The 16,584-nt window shown below is 40.0% G+C and overlaps 1 long non-coding RNA gene across 2 annotated transcripts in view; it reads right to left on the reverse strand.

The window, feature by feature from the left end:
* Positions 1-16,584, reverse strand: part of LOC143682526 (uncharacterized) — a 45,910-nt gene that overhangs the window by 526 nt on the left and 28,800 nt on the right. Inside the window, exons 3-4 of one of the 2 annotated variants that reach the window (XR_013175172.1) lie at positions 15,912-16,019; positions 12,655-13,848 (exon numbers count right to left, since the gene is read on the reverse strand). This is a non-coding gene — a long non-coding RNA (uncharacterized LOC143682526). Of the gene's footprint in view, positions 1-12,654; positions 13,849-15,911; positions 16,020-16,584 lie in introns of those variants that run through there. The other variant, XR_013175173.1, reaches the window with a different exon arrangement.

The raw sequence follows: 16,584 nt of genomic DNA on the forward strand, positions 1-16,584 counted from the left end.
ATTCTTAATCATGACTTGACCAATGTAGAAGAGGTTGCAAGAAGAGGGATGGCTCCAACAGAGTTGATTAAAGAATGCCAGTACCTTGTAATAGAAATCACATTCAGATAGCAAAGTGCTTTTCTCCTGGTGATGAGTGTGGGCTCGAAGTATCTCTACTTTTCTGAAATGTCACTCCCACTATGCCTTGATCTTCTTCTCAAACCAGGCTTACATTTCCAGTCACCATTTGTGGTACATTTCCATCATGGAAATGCTCTTAATCTTAATCCAGGATCCTGGATGGAATGAAACCATTTGTAAACAATGTCTTTGAATATGTTAAGGTGAGCCAGTGTGTGACTCATCTGTGAATAGATTCCAGATCCTGAGAATAGATCCTAGATCCTGCACATAGATCTAAAGTCCTATTTCAGTGAGGCCCAACTGATTCAGAGTGGGTCTTCATCTGTATTACTGCAGGATTTATAAAAAGCCAGGAGTCAGAGAAGACCACCCAAGAGCCAGAAGCTGGAGTCAGTGGACACCAGAGAAGCAGACACAGGGGCAGAGAGATCATCATGTGACAGAGCTCGTCAAGTGATGGGATGCAGAGATGCAGGCCAAGGAACTCCAAGAGATGTTGGTCTGTAATTTTATTTTCTTGTAGTATCTTTATTTGACTTTGGTATTAGGGTGATGATGGTCTCATAGAATGAGTTAGGAAATGCTCTTTCCTCTGATTGGAATATTTTGAACAGGGTTGGTGTTAATTCTTTAGAATGTTTGCTAAAATTTACCGTGAAGCCAGCTGGACCTGAGCTTTTCTTTATTGGGAGGTTTTTGATTACTGATTCAATCTGTTCACTTATTATTCGTTTGTTGAGAGCCTTTATTTCTTCTTGAGTCACTATAGGTCGTTTCATTAGGTAATCTAAATCATTAATATATAGTTGTTCATAGTATCATCTTACAATCTTTTTATTTTTGTAGTGTTGATGGTAATGTCTGCTCTTTCATTTTTTATTTCAACTATTTCGGCATCTGTTTTTTTGTTCTTTGTCAGTCTAGCTAAAGGTTTGTTGATTTTGCTGATCTTTTCAAAGAATCACCTTTTAGTTTCATTGATTCTATTGTTTTTAGTTCTCTGTTTCATTTATCTTCAGTCTAACCTTTGTTATTTCCTTCCTTCTGCTTGCTTTGGGTTTGGTTTGCCACTCTTTTTCTAGAAACTCCAACTGTGCATTTAGATCTCTGATTTGAAGACTTCTTTCTTTTTTGTATGCTTTATGGTGGGGTCACATTTCATTGTTTTTCCATGTGAGTATCCCGTTATTGCAGCACCATTTATTGAATTTTTTTGTTTGCTTGTTTGTTTTTGGGAACTGCCCGGGTTGGAAATCAAATCAGGCCTCCTGCACGGCAGGCAAGAATTCTGCCACTGAATTACCTTTGCACCCCAAGAACTTTTTCTTAATGTGAACATTTAGAGCCATAAATTTTCCTCTTGTCACTGCCTTCCCTTCATACCATTAATATTGTTATACTGTGTTTTCATTTTCATTCACCTCAAGATTTTTCCTAATTTACCTTGAGTTTTTTTCTTTGATCCATTGGTTGTTTATGAGTGCATTGTTTAATTTCTTCCTATTTGTGAAACTTTCAATTCTCCCTCTGCCATGCTTTTTTATCCATTTTTTTTTTTTTGCCTAATTCTGCCTTTTGACTGGAGTGTAATGCATTTACCTCTACAATAACTACTGGTAATGTAGGACTTTCCTTTGCCATTTTGCTATTTGATCTTTGTAGGCCTTATGCATTTTTGTTTCTCAATTTTTTCATTAATGTCTCTTTTCACATTTATTTGATTTTTTGTATTGAACTATTTTGAACCCTTTCTCATTTCTATATCATCTATCTCTCTCGCTCTCTCCACACACACACACACACACACACACACACACACACACACACACCATGGATTTTCTTTTAATATTTTATTCTGTTACCATATATACAACCTAACATTGCTCTTTTTAAGCAATTCTGGTATATATTTCTGTGCCGTTAATTATGTTCACAATGTTGTGCGACCATCACCACCATCAATTATCAAAACATCTCCATCCTTCCAAATAGAGACTCTGTGCATTTTAAGCCTTAACCTCCCATTCCCTATTCCCTTTCTATCCTCTGGTAACTTGTATTCTAGATTCTGACTCTATAAACTTGTTTGTTTTAACTGCTACGCTCATTTATTTTCTTTGTGGTTACCATAGGGCTAAAATTTAACATCCCATATCTATCAAAATAACAATCAATTTGATACCAACATAACTTTAGCAGCAAAACACATACACTGTTGCTATCACCTTTGTCCCTTTGCCTTTTTCCCTTTGCTTTTTGTTTTGTTTTAAAAAGTTATATCCTTATGCATTGTATATCCAAAACCATAGATCTATCATTGTTTTTATGCAGTTGCATTTTTAGAACCTATAAGAAATAAAAAGACTATTCTACACCAAAAAATACAATATAGTAGTACCAGCATCTAATTATCCGTATGAATAGCTTTACCACAGGTCTTTATTTCTTTATGCTGCTTCGATCTATTGTCTAGTGTCCTTTCCTTTCAATCCACAGAACTCCCTCTAGCAAGCCTAATGGTAAAGAATTCTCTCAGCATTTGTTTATCTGGGAATGTCTTAACTGTCACTCATTTTTGAAAGAGTCATGCTGGATACAAGATTCTTGGTTGGCAATTGTTTTCTTTTCAACCCTTTAAATATTTTGTTCCACTGCATTCTTACTTCCATGATTTCTGATGAGAAATCAGCACTTAAATTATTGGGACTCCCTTGTACATAGCACATTGCTTTTCTCTTGCAGCTTTCAGGGACCCTCTCCTCATCTTCGGCATGCAACAGATTGAGTACTATGTGTCTGGGCGTAGTTCTCTTGGAATTTATCCTTTTTGGGGTCTGTTAGACTTCTTGAATCTGCACATTCATGTCTTTCATTAATTTTGGGAATTTTTCTATATGTCATTGAATATTCCTTTTGCACTTTTCTCCCTTTCTTCTTCTTCTGAACTCCCATAATGTGTGTATTGGTCACTTTTAGGCTGTTCCACAGGTCTTTTCATTCTTTTTCTCTTTCTGCTCCTCAGCCTGACTCATTTAAATTGTGTTGTTTTTTAGTTCACTGATTCTTTCTTCTGGATGTTCCAGCCCTCCAGGAAATTTTCCATTTCAACTATTGTGTTCTTCAACTCCTATATTTTGTTTGGTTCCTATTTTAGTTTGCTAAGCTGCCAGGTGCAATATACCAGAAATGGATTGGCTTTTTTTTTTTAAACTTTTTTATTTAAAAATATAACGTATATACAAAGCAAAGAAAGGAAAAAGCAGTAGTTTTCAAAACACTCTTCAACAAATAGCTACAGGGCAGATTCCAGAATTTGTCATAGACTACCATATAATCATCTCAGATTTTACCTTATAGCTGCTCCAGAATATAAGAGCCTAGAAGAAATAAATATATTGTTTAGCATCACAATCAATTATTTTTTCCTTTTCTGTGAAAAATAACATATATATGTAAGCAATAAATTTTAAAGCACAGCAAAACAATTAGTAGTAGAACAGATTACAGAGTTTGGTATAGGTTACACTTCTAAAATTTTAGGTTTTTCCTTCTAGCTGTTCTAATATACTGGAGACTAAAAGAAATATCAATTTAACGATTCAGCAATCATATTTGTTCTTTAAATCCTGCTTTCTTTGTATAACCCCACCATCATCTTTGATCTTTGTATTCCTCTCTTTAGAGGTGTTTGGGCTATGGCCATTTTAACTTTTACATGTTGGAAGGGGCTAAAAATAATATGGGGTAGGGGGATGGAACTAGCTGATGTTCTGGAGAGGCTGAGGTCTCTAAGTTTCAGGACTTGTCTGGTCTAGGGACCCATCTAGAGGTTGTAGGTTTCTGGAAAGTTATCATAGTGCATAGAACCTTTGTAAAATCTTATATGTTGCTCTAGGTGTTCTTTAGAATTGGCTGGAATGGTTCTGGTTGGGGTTTGGCAAGTTATGATGGGTAGCAATGTCTAACTGAAGCTTGGATAAGAGTGACCTCTAGAGTAGCTCTTGGCTCTATTTGAACTCTGCCACTGATATTTTATTAATTACACTTCTTTTCCCCCTTTTGGTCAGGATGGAATTGTTGATCCCACAGTGCCAGGTCTGAACTCATCCCTGGGAGTCATTTCCCACATCGCCAGGGAGACTTTCACCCCTGGATGTTGGATCAGGTTTTATAAAGGGATTTGATAAGTTGCAAGTTTATAGTTCTAAGATCATAAAAATGTCCAAACTAAGGCATCCTAAGAAAAATACCTTGACTCTGAAGAAAAGGCTAAAGACGTCCAGTATTTCTTGGCAACTGAGAAAGCATATGGCAGGCATCTGAGGTCCTTGCTCCCAGTTCATTGCTTTGTGCTTCTGATTCCGGTGGCTTCCTCTCAGGGCATCTGTGGGCTCTCACTTAGCTTCTCTGTGTTGGCTCTCTGCAGTTTCTGGCTTGCTTAGCATCTCATGGCAAGGTACATGGCAATGTCTGCTAGCTTTGGTTTTAATGGCTCTCTAAGCGTCTGTGTTGGCACTCTAAGCATCTCCAAATGTCTGTGTCAGAGCTCTCGCCAAAATGTTTCCCCTTTTAAAGGACTCCAGTAAACTAATTAAGTCCCACTTTGAATGGGCAGTGTTACATCTCCATCTAGTCAAAAGGCCACATCCACAACTGGGTGTGTTACATACCCATGGAAACAAACTAATCAAAAGATCCCATCCTACAATACTGGATCCAGGATTAAGGGAGTGTGTTAGTTAGATTCAGTTGTCAACTTGGCCAGGTGAGCATACCCAGTCTTGTTGCTGCGGACATAAGCCAACGGACGTGAACCTCATCTGTTGCTAATTACATCTGCAGTCGGTTAGGAGGCATGCCTGCTTCAATGAGTGACATTTGACTTAATTGGCTGGTGCTTAAATGAGAGAGCGCAACGTAGCACACCTAAGCAGCTCGGCATTCCTCATCTCAGCACTTGCAGCTCAGCCCAGGCCTTTGGAGATGCAACAACTTTCCCGGGGAAAGTTGTTGGAACCCAGGGGCCTGGAGAGAAGACCAGCAGAGACCATACTGTGCCTTCCACGTAAGAAAGAACCTCAGTGGAAAGTTAGCTGCCTTTCCTCTGAAGAACTAACAAAATAAATCTCCTTTTATTAAAAGCCAATCAATCTCTGGTGTGTTGCATTCCGGCAGCTAGCAACTAGAACAGGGAGTATGGCTTTTCTGGGGTACATTATAGTTTCAAATCAGCACAGGTCCTTTTTAAATTTTTATCTTTTTATTAAGATTCGCAGGTTGTTCATTCACTGTTTTCTTGATATCTATTTACTCTTTTTGTGTGTGTGTATTTTAATTCTCCTTTATTTCCATCAACATATTGAGGGCCACTTTATTTTTAAGTATTTTTATTGACAAATATTCACACATGTACAGTCCACACATGATATACAATCAGTGATCACAGCATTATCTCATAGTTGTGTATTCATCACCATAACATTTTTTAGAATGTTCTAAAAGGCCAAATTGTGGATGTGGCCCTTTGACTGGATGGAAATGTAACACTGCTCATTCAAGGTGGGACTTAATTAGTTTACTGGAGTCCTTTAAAAGGACTCAAGATCATCCTCAAGATCAAGGCTACTGGAACACCACTCAACCATTTCAGGTACTTCCCTCCAGCCACTCCAACACAGCATAAACTAAAAAGGGATATCTATATATAATGCATAAGAATAACCTCCAGGATAGCCTCTTGACTTTGTTTGAAATCTCTCAGCCACTGAAACTTTGCATCCCTCCAGAAAAAGAAATAAAGATACTCAGATAATCCAGATTCCTTACCCCTCCCTTTCATTGACCACTAGTATTTCTATCTACCCAATTTATTTTACCCCTTATCCCAACTATTATTTATCCATATTTTTTACTCATCTGTCTAACCCTGGATAAAAGGAGCATCCAAACAAGGTTTTCACAATCCCATAGTCGCACTGTAAATGCTATATCATTATACAATCATCCTCAAGATCAAGGCTACTGGAACACCACTCAACCATTTCAGGTACTTCCCTCCAGCCACTCCAACACAGCGTAAACTAAAAAGGGATATCTATATAACGCATAAGAACAACCTCCAGGATAACCTCTTGACTTTGTTTGAAATCTCTCAGCCACTGAAACTTTATTTTGTCTCATTTCTCTCTTTCTACTTTTGGTCAAGATGGCGATCCCACAATGCTGGGTCCTGGCTCATTTAGGAAGCTCTGTCTCTTGTTGTTAAGGAGATTTACCTCCCTGGGGAGTCATGGCCCACATAGGGTAGGTCTACGTCGGGTTTGGCCATTGATGGTTTCTGAACTTTTCCTGTTCTTTAGGTTGGGCCATCATTTCCTCTTAGTTTGTCTTGCATCCTCTTTTTGTGCACTGTACATTTTTAAAAGTGTTAACTGTGCAATTTTGTCCCTGAGGTATCTGTTTCTGAAGTTTGTATTGTGTTAGTGATATGACAGAGATTTCCTTGAATGCTAGGAGCTAACAAAAAAGAGAGGAAAAAAGCAAAAAAATAAATTTCAACATCTTTGCAAATTGGCTCTGTGCTGTCTGGTGCTCTCCCTCTCATCAAGAATATACGCTCCAAGCTAATGGGAAGTGCAGAGTCTTCTCTGTCTTTTTTGACCCTGCATCTTGTCCTGGGACTGTGTTTACTCATACCCTTAAGAATTCCCCCATTTACAGGCATTTGAATGTCGCTTCTAACCCTTATCAAATAGACTTTCTCCCCTCCAGGGTGTTCTATTGTGACTAAAAGCAGGCAGTCTTTTGCCTCAGCCGGCTTTGACTTAATTGTCTCTTACACTGCTTCTGCCTGCAGAATCCCTTCCACTGGGGGTGGGGCGGGGAGGGAACCAGAGAAGAGTTTTCTGGTTTCATGTTTCAGGCTACCATCTGATGGCCTGGCACCAGCACAAGACGCCCCAGTATGCACATAGGGTGTGCGGGGGGCAGGGACCCGCAAGGGAAGTGCAGACCAAGGGTTGTGGGGTGAGAGAAGGGTAGCATGTCACTGCAACAACTGTCATTTTCAAAGCTGTGTTTTCTTGATTTGTCATTCATCCAGTTTCTGTAAACTTTTAACTGTTTTCTGGAATTTTGAGGAAGGTAGCTCTGACAGTTTTTGCTTGTTTTTCAAAGATTCTGTGGGGGGTGGCAATCTGGAGCATCTTACACCACCATCTTGGTTGCCTAAAGCCCCTACACTCTATTCTTCTTCTTCTTCTTTTTTTTTTTACATGGGCTGACAACAGGAATCGAACCCGGGTTTCTGGCACGGCAGGCGAGAACTCTGCCACTAAGCCCCTGTGGCCCTCCCTCTACTTATTCATTTTTAAAAAGTCTTTTATCGTTTACATATCTCTGAAAGCAACCTTGTATCCTTTTGAAAATGAGGCTGAATGTAAACAATGCAGACTACTAATAAATAACATTTGAACACTTTATCATTATCTAGTAGGTTAAGTAACTTATCTTCTTCACTTCTCTCCACATAATTATACTGTAAGCATTCAATAAAAGGTTACTTTGGCTTGATGGAGCCAGAATTCACCATGGTAAAATCTGACTTCAGTGACTTAATTTTACATCTGAGAAACAGCGTATACAGCTATATTGGGCATTTTTATAGCCCTTATTCTGACATTTCCTTTCCAAAGAATTGACTCTGTTATGTCTGCCACCAACAATGAATGAGAATGCCAGAATAATTTCATCCTTGTCAGAACTGCAATTTATAGCTTTACTTTTTTTTCTATATTAATAATATATGCCAGCCAATTTCCAAGATGGGCTTCTCATACTAGGGGCCATGAATTTCTGGAAGACTTTATTGATCTAGGAAAAGTCCCTGGTTTCAGAAAATGGTTTTGCTGAGAAAGGGGTATATGGTCACTCTTCTGGAATCAGCCTTTATCTAGACAATTTAAATGTAGAGACACTGATTAAGCAAGTAAGAGCAACATTTAAAGAGATAAAAATGGATGCTAAGAAGAAAGACTAACCCATTCTTCCTATTTAGGTGAGAAATATGCTGAGGTATAACACATAATAAAGCTCAGCATATTTTGCTGTACAGAAAAAACAGTTTTTGTATTTTCCTTTAACAATCACTCCTGTCAGTTTTCGCCAAGAAAAAAATGACTTAAAAAATCAGAAAATGGAGCCAAGCTTTTTGAGCAGGTTCTACAACTGGTGTAGTGAACCTTTCCATTTTTACCAAGACGTATCTCTGAAAATAAAAATGATAATGAAAATAAGGGATACTTAAAACATGGGCAGTACAAAGTTACTGAAGGAATAAGTCTCTGAAGCCAATATTTTCATCATGTCATCACTTATTATTAAAAACAACAAATCTCCTCATTCTTTCTTGTCCACTTTTCCCCAGAAAGATTCTATGTGTGAAAAGGTTGATTCAGTTTAGTGGAAGATGAATGGAAATCTGTCCCTGCTGCCAAAGGGAATTTATAATCCAATAGGGGAGACAAACAAGAGTTGAAACACCATGAATAAGTATAATATATGTTTTAGTGCTGTATTAGAAAGCCAAGTGCTAAAGAACACAGAGAGAAAAGATTATTTTGGCAGAGAGCAGTTTGGGGAAAGCTTGAAGAAGGAGGCGAAGGCATTGATTGAGATTTCTTCCATTTTAACATTTTAGCTAAAATACTTATGTCCATAGTTTTACTGTTTGCCAGGTAAAACAGCTGTCTGAAATAGCACAAATTGTTTTACTGTTTTCTAATTGAACAAGACCCTGAAATGCCAGACTGCGTGTAGCCTGGGTATCTCCTGCTGGAGCAGGTCTGCTGTGAGTATTGGACATGTAGCAATGAAACCAAGATACACGCTTCTGCCAGGGATAGAGGGATTAAAGACCAGGAGAGTGGTGAGAACCAGGAGAACGGAGGATGGTCAAGGCAGGCTTTTTGTGATAGAGCTGTGCTTTTGCTACATCCCTTCTGCCACTGGTAGTGATCTGCTGTACCAGCATCCTGGAGTCCACCCCACCCCATTCCTTCAATGTTGCGTTCAAAGATTGCCTACCTTGTGAAGCCTTCCCTTATGCTTCAGGCAGAATTTTTGTCTCCCTTCTCAGGATTTGAACAACACTGTGGATTGCATGTCAAGAAGATCAAAAGCACCCAATCTTTAGAATTATCTTGAATATATATATATATATTTTTCCTGAATGGGTTTTTAAAATGAACATTTTTTCCCCCCAAATATGCCATTATAACAAATGAAGACTCATCATTCTAGAATTCCCATCACAAGATGATGATGATCCTACAGAGTACTGCAACTGCTTGGAGTTGGGGGTCTGTTCTAGTTTTCTAGCTGCCAGAATGTAATATACCAGAAATGGACTGGCTTTTAAAAAGGGGAGTTTATTAAGTTGCATGTTCACAGATCTAAGGCCTGAAAATATCCCAGTTAAAGCAAGTTTGTAGAAATGTCCAACCTAAGGCATCCAGAGAAAGATACCTTGGCTCAAGAAGGCTGATGAAGTTCAGGGTTTCTCTCTCAACTGGAGAGGCATGTGGTGAACATGGCAACATCTGCTAGCTTTCTCTCCAGGCTTCTTGTTTCATGAAACTCCCCCGGGGGTGTTTTCCTTCTTCATCTCCAAAGGTCTCTGGCTGTGTGGGCTCTCTCCTCTTGTGGCTATGTCACTCTCATGGCTTTCTCGTCGTTCTGAAGCTTTCTCCAAAATGCTTCTGCTTTTAAAGGATTCGTAAACTAATGAAGACCCAGTTGGAATGGATGGAGTCTCATCTCCCTCTAAGCAAAGGTTAATATCCACAGTTGGGCAAGTCACATCTCTGTGGAGATAATCTAATCAAGCCCTCAACCTAGAGTACTGAATAGGGATTAAAAGAAACGACTGCTTCCACAAAATGTATTAGGATTAAGATGTGGCTTTTCCATGGCACATAATTCTTTCAAGCTGGCACAGGGTTCAAACCCAGAAGTATGGGGTAGGAGGGCTGGAACGCCCACTCCACCATGACAACCTCCCTGGCACTGCATGAGTTAGGAAGATGCTTAGTCATTCTGAAGCATTATGTTTCTTTGGAATTAAGATGATCTAAAACTATGAATCCTGAGCAGATTAACTCCTTGACATCACATTAAAACAATTTTCTGCAATATTTTGATTACACTGTTATTGTCATAGCACTTATCATACTCTTTAAAGTGAGGTTAGGTAATTACATCACATATGCATTTAATTCATGCAACTAGACCTATAAACCAATAGCAAAGGGGGGGGGCTGGGAAGAAGGTGAGGAAAGAAAGTACGCTAGAGTGAGAGACAGTGAGAGAGAGAGAGAAAAACCTCTTCTAGAAGCATGTATCTGGGATTTAGTTTAAACAGGAGACATGAATCTCATGATCTGTTAGCTGATCTCAGTTTCTCAGGTTTTCATTGTTGGGCATTTCTCTAGGCTGAAGAAGAATCTAGTGTTTAGATTTTTTACTTCTTCATAGAATATGATGCTGAATGTCAGACAACTAACTGCTTCACAAGGGACTCACCAAAGTTTGATCAGTTCCAACCCTGGAACAAAGCCTAGTCCTTTCGTCAAGAATTTTCAAGTGCAGTTTTGCATAGGACTTGTTAAGATTTTTGCAGTTCCTGTTTGCTGATGTATTGGTCCCATTGAGGTGGGACCAAGTTTTGTTTTCTGTGCTCCTAGCACACAGAAGTGCTTAATAAACACTGAATTTACAAAATCGTCCCTCTTTTTGCATCTCGAGAACAGTCCTTCCCCCCCACCCCGTCACCCTCCTCTTAGGCTTATTATAGATCCTGACCCAAATTACCTTCTAATTGTGCACTGTAACTCCGAGTGCACAATTTACTTTCTTTGTCCTCCTCCACAGGAAATGAATGACCCCTTTTCGACCAGTGTCTTCAAGATGTGTGGATGTACATGCTGTTTTGCCCACACCTTCTGCTCCTTTCCTTTTTGCCAATAGGAAGGATGAGCTGCCTCTAGAGAGAAGGATCCCTTTGCTGCAGCTTTCCAACCAAGTGGGCTGAAGGGCCGTGGGATAACAGGACTGGAGGACGGCCTGCGGGGTCCTCACTGTTTTGGGCCCATCCTGGGTTTCAGCTGAAATGAGGCTGTTCCCCAGGGCAAGGAAAAGGTTAGCTTCTCTCTCCTGCGCCTGCCTCCTCCCTCACCAGGAGGGCTGGTTCCTGTGGGTGCAGGCTCAGCCCAGAAGAGCGTAGGTGCTCCTGCTGAATTGCTTTGAAGCAATCAATGGTCTCCTTAAAGTCTGAAATCTGAGTTTTTGTGGCTTTTAAAAATACAATATCGGTTTTAATAATCCAAATTTGAGATTGCTTGGGCTGTAAGCATAAATTCAAGTGTCTTTTAAACCAAAGCACTTTCTGTCTCAAAGCCATTCAACCAATGCATACTGTGCTACACTTTTTTTCTGGCTCTTACGGGATCTGACAACTGAGCCATCAAGGTACGTTATGGCAAAAAGATCGGTTCTCCAACACAGGATGTGCAAAGGCTGGCCTTAACATTACAGCATGAGTCTTTTGTATTAACTTGGTTTCTGAAAATATCTCTAGCAGGTGCTCCTAGGCCTCCCACAGCTCCAGCTCTAGACGAATCCAGAAGGCTTTTTGTTCTTCTCTAGCAGTTGTCTGAGTCCCTGTGACAGGGCCCATGGATCCGTGGCCTGGCTGGGAGGGTGGCGTGCGATGGCTGGGCAGGGGCTGGTGCGGGGTGCAAGAGGGGCTCGGCCAGCTCTCAGCCCTGGGGTGGGCTCCAGCAAGGAAGGGATTGGAAAGAGAATCGCTGCCTGGCATTTATTAAATGAAGTGTCTGAAGAGCATTCAAATTGTGGGGAAAAGCAGCTTTTACCTTTCTCATTTTCTATGACTTCATTTATTTACTTAATGACTTCAGTCCTACCTCATTCCAAAAAGGATTGGGGGAGCCTGCACTCCTTGAATCAGGGCTCTGCTGAATGCGCGTCCAGGAAATGTATAAGAATCCCCTACAACTTGAAAGACGTTTCTGTCATGGAGCAGTTTTAAGCAGTAAAAATGGATTAGGGAAGTTGCTGAATGGGTAAATTTGTGTATGTATATATATGTTTTTCCTCCCCAGGTATAAATATTCTTTCACGTATATTGCTACTTTCTAAGATGCCTGGAATAAAGATCTACAAGTCATCCCAGCCCTGCTTTACTTGATATCAGCATCATAAGTCAAAGAAAGAGAGGAGAAAAAAGAAAAATAAAGTTGCTCTTAAGGATCAAACCTTAAAATTCAGCAACAGGACAGGGTACAGTGGCGAATGTCTTAGCTATTTAGTGCCTAGAATGTCAAAGTGTAATTTTCAAAAAGTGAGAACATGACTCTTATACAAATGTAGAATGAACATGAGTCAAAGACATTATTCAACATATTAATTAATGAGGAAAACAGGAAGATTATAAAGCTGGTTCAAAGGGCATTTGAAGACCTGGATGTTTGTAGGAAATTTAATCAAGGCATGTTATATTAGGTTGCTCCATTAGAAACAAAACACATTGATGTCCAACAGTACAGTAAGTAATGGAATTTGGGATTGTTGTTTCCTTTCGAAAGAAGATATTATCTCTGCACCAGACAGAGCTACAAGTTAACGTGGAACTTCACAGAATCTGAGTTCTTAATTTACATTTTAAATAGAAAAATTAGGCAACAACAGATTATTCTTGGAAACTCTAATGGGCCTGTTAAACAATTCTTCAGTATGACATTGAAAGAATGTGCAGCTATCCTTTTATTCTTATTTACATATTATGGGCATTTTTTCTTAACAACAGACATAAGAAATCCTAAATTTACCACCTAATCATCTGGGATTTTTTTTTTACAGCATGAAACCTGGTAAAAATGAAATTTTAATGAAATCAATGTCAAATTTCTGTCAATTCCTTGATTCTTTCAATATGGGTAGCTGGGTGTTTGTGTGCTTCACAGCTTAGAAATTAGGCTCACTGACTGTTTCAGGTCTTACCAGCCTGGCTTGCTGTTCATGAAGAGTCAGTGACAGTGAGACCCTATCCTAACTGTGCCGTGCGAGGGCTGGTGCTGGGATCTTATGATGTTAGCTATTACTCACCCACGCCGAGACATACACCATGAGAATAACTTATCTACAGAATTGTGTGAGGAAAGGGAAAGTGCAAATCCTGTCAGAAGGTGATACTTTCCTTTGGATTTCTTGATTAGCTAAGTAGTAGGACAGCAGGCTCTCTGCATTGGATGGGATTGTAGAGGTGAACTATTCTCACTTCTTTATCAAAGCAGGAGTATCCAGAATAGCTTTTGCCTGTGATCTTTGTGAAATGCAAATCAGATCATGTCTATCACTTGTTTAACATCAGTCCATGGCTCCCCATGGTCATCAGGATGAAGTCTACATTCCCTAACAAGGTCTAGTCCCTCTTGTCTCTCTCCAGCCTCTCCACTCTTCCTCCCCTTGTTCTTTTTCCTCATAGCATGTAGGCTTAATTTCCGTTTTTAAAATATGTCCTGATCTCCTTTGCCTCGGTGCACAGACCATGTCTTCTGTCTGGGCAGTGCTCAGGCTGGTCTGAAGAAGATACCCGAAGTCCTAGTATGCTCTTTAGAGTAATGCCCAATATCTTTTATCTTTGAGCTGGAAGTATTCATGAAAAAGAGAATAGGGTTAGTAGACCAGGAGATAATGGGAGTGACAGAAATGTAGCATATCGAGATTTTGGCCCTCATGGTATCTTTGAGACTGATATGGAAAAATTACAATTGTATCATGGTGTTGTGGGTAGAATTCTTTGCAACTGGTGATATGCCAGAACTCCAAAGGGGCCTGAATAAGAGGACAAAGGCATGTTTGAGGGAGGCCGCAGGTCTTTGCCCTTTGTAGGTCATTATTTTCATGAATATTTTGGAGGTGGACTTCAAGGAAATGCTGATGGGATCTCCAAATGGGCTGGATGTTGGAAGGAGTTAATATTTTAAGTGACGTTTAGTTGACCAAATGCTCCTCACATATTGATATAATGGGCTTTATTTGCCCAAACAAAATTTAAATGAATAACCATAAGTGGATAACCAGACAATTATAAGACAGGGTTGGAGTGGGGAAGAGATTTGGAATAAATATTTGATGAATCTAGTTGAAAATAAGTTGCACGTAAGTCATCAGGATGCCATGACTTCCACAAAAGGTGGTATTCCTAGGCTGAATTAAATAAAGCAGAGTGTTTATATCAAAGAGGGTGCTTTTTATTTTTTCCTGACTTACTCCATTCAGAGGTAAGAATCCATGTTTGGATTCAGGTATTGTATTTCAGGATGCTTGCAAACTGGAGTGTGTCTAGAAAAATATTCACAGGATGGGGGCCGGGACTAAAATCTTTGTGCTGGGAGGATTGGTTGAAGACATCTGCTGTTTTTTGCTTGGAAGCAAGAATAGGGTATAATAACTGCTTTCAAATATTTGCAAGGCTAGTATGTGGATGAAGGGTGTATTTTATTTGGTGTGGCTCCCCAAGCAAATGAGGACTAATGAGGGAAAGTAGAATTTAGGAAGTATGGCTTAATATGTCCCCTTTCTGATCAAGAGAGCCTCACAAACCAAGCTGCCTCAGGAAGCTGTAATTCTTTATCACTGAAAATATTCAAAGGCCAGACAACTCACCACTTGGAAATGAGAACGGTGGTGGTGGTAGGGAGAGGTTTGCACTGTCACTTTTTGATGTTCTTGCAAGTTGTACTTAATTGTCTCCTTACTAAGAACTATCTTCTCCATACAAAATACATTTAAATAAATAAATATGCATACGGAGCAGGTTTTCCAACAGTCCCTTATAAACTGGTGTAGTGTAATGAGAAAAGCCCAAGTTGTGAAAACAAACTGGCAGGTCATTGTCTGGCAGTCCTCTTGAGCTAATCCTAATCTTTTAGTGCCTCTGAATCTCTATTTTGTAAACTGAAAGGAATGGGACTAATACTCACTTCTAGCTGAGATGAACCAACAGCAAAAACAAAAATAGACGTTAAAATAGAATTATATTGTGAGATAAGCTAAGTGACAAATGCCAGATGAATATTGTGAAATGTCAAAAGAAAGCTAGATCACTGTGGACTGGTAATAATAGCAGCTAATTCATAAGGTTCTCTGTATACCAGATACCATTTGAAGTGTTCTTACAGTCATTGCTTATTTCATATTGTTGGAATCCCATAAAGAAAGGGTGGCACAGTAGGGTTAAGTGACTTGCAAAATCATTTGGCCACAACCAAGCCAGAACGTGAACCCAGGTGTGCTGGCTCCAGGGTCTGCCTACTTACTCTCTCCACTGCCCATGAGGATGTCACAGGAGAGCAGTAATTGACTCACAGTGTGGTTGTGATTGAGACCGGACCTGATCCTACAGGAAGTTCTGGAGCTGGGGTGGCCCTTCAAAGTTGCCCCCTATTTTGGCAAGGGGACTGGGTCTTTGTAGCCCCACATCAGCCCAAGGTTACATCCCTTCCTAGGAGCCACCCAGAGCCAATGTCTGGCTGATGCATCCTGTACCCAAAGGAAAGCCCTAATGAGGAATGCAGCTGGGAGGGGATGGCGGCCCCAATCTCCAGTAATCAGAGGATGGGTGCGTTAGGTGCAGGGGCAGGCATGGGATGTGGGTGGAGCACTACATACACAGGACAGTGATGACGACCACAACTCTCACTTACCGAGGCCTTCTGGGGGCCGGACTCTGCTCCAAGTCACTATTCGCATTCACGCACTTAATCTTCCATCCTATGCTGATGTGCTGTTATTTCTCTTTTTCAGTAAAGAAACTGAAACACAGAGAAAAGTAGTCACCAAAACAAGATCATTCTAGACTCAAGATCAAACTAGCCTTTAAGTGGTAAAAATGGGACTAAAACATTCATTTATCTTTTTATTATTGTTTTTATTATTGTGTTTTCAATGTACATCTCCATGGGTCTTGACAAATGTAGACCGTGGTGTATCCACCACCACAACCACGATAGAGAACATTCTGCAACTTACACCCCTGCAAACTCCTCAGACCCCTTCCTAGTTTACCCTTTACGCTCCCACCTGCAGGTCCCACACCCACTGATTTTTTCTGGTGCCTCCAATTTGGCCTTTTCCAGAATGTCATATAAATGGAATCATAAATGTGATGTCATATAAACGAGATCAAAAGTGTGTGGTCTTTTGAGTCCCACTTCTTTCACTCATCATAATCAATGCCTCTGAGATTCACACATGGTACTGTGCTCATCGGTGTGGAGTGAGTTGAAACTCGGGCTCCCTGATTCCAGAATCCTTGTTCTAAGTACTGTACCCTACAAACTCCCTACAGCAAATCCAGACAATAGACATGTGATACAA

This window comes from Tamandua tetradactyla, chromosome 5 (assembly GCF_023851605.1).
Source record: "Tamandua tetradactyla isolate mTamTet1 chromosome 5, mTamTet1.pri, whole genome shotgun sequence".
Classification (NCBI taxonomy): Eukaryota; Metazoa; Chordata; class Mammalia; order Pilosa; family Myrmecophagidae; genus Tamandua; species Tamandua tetradactyla.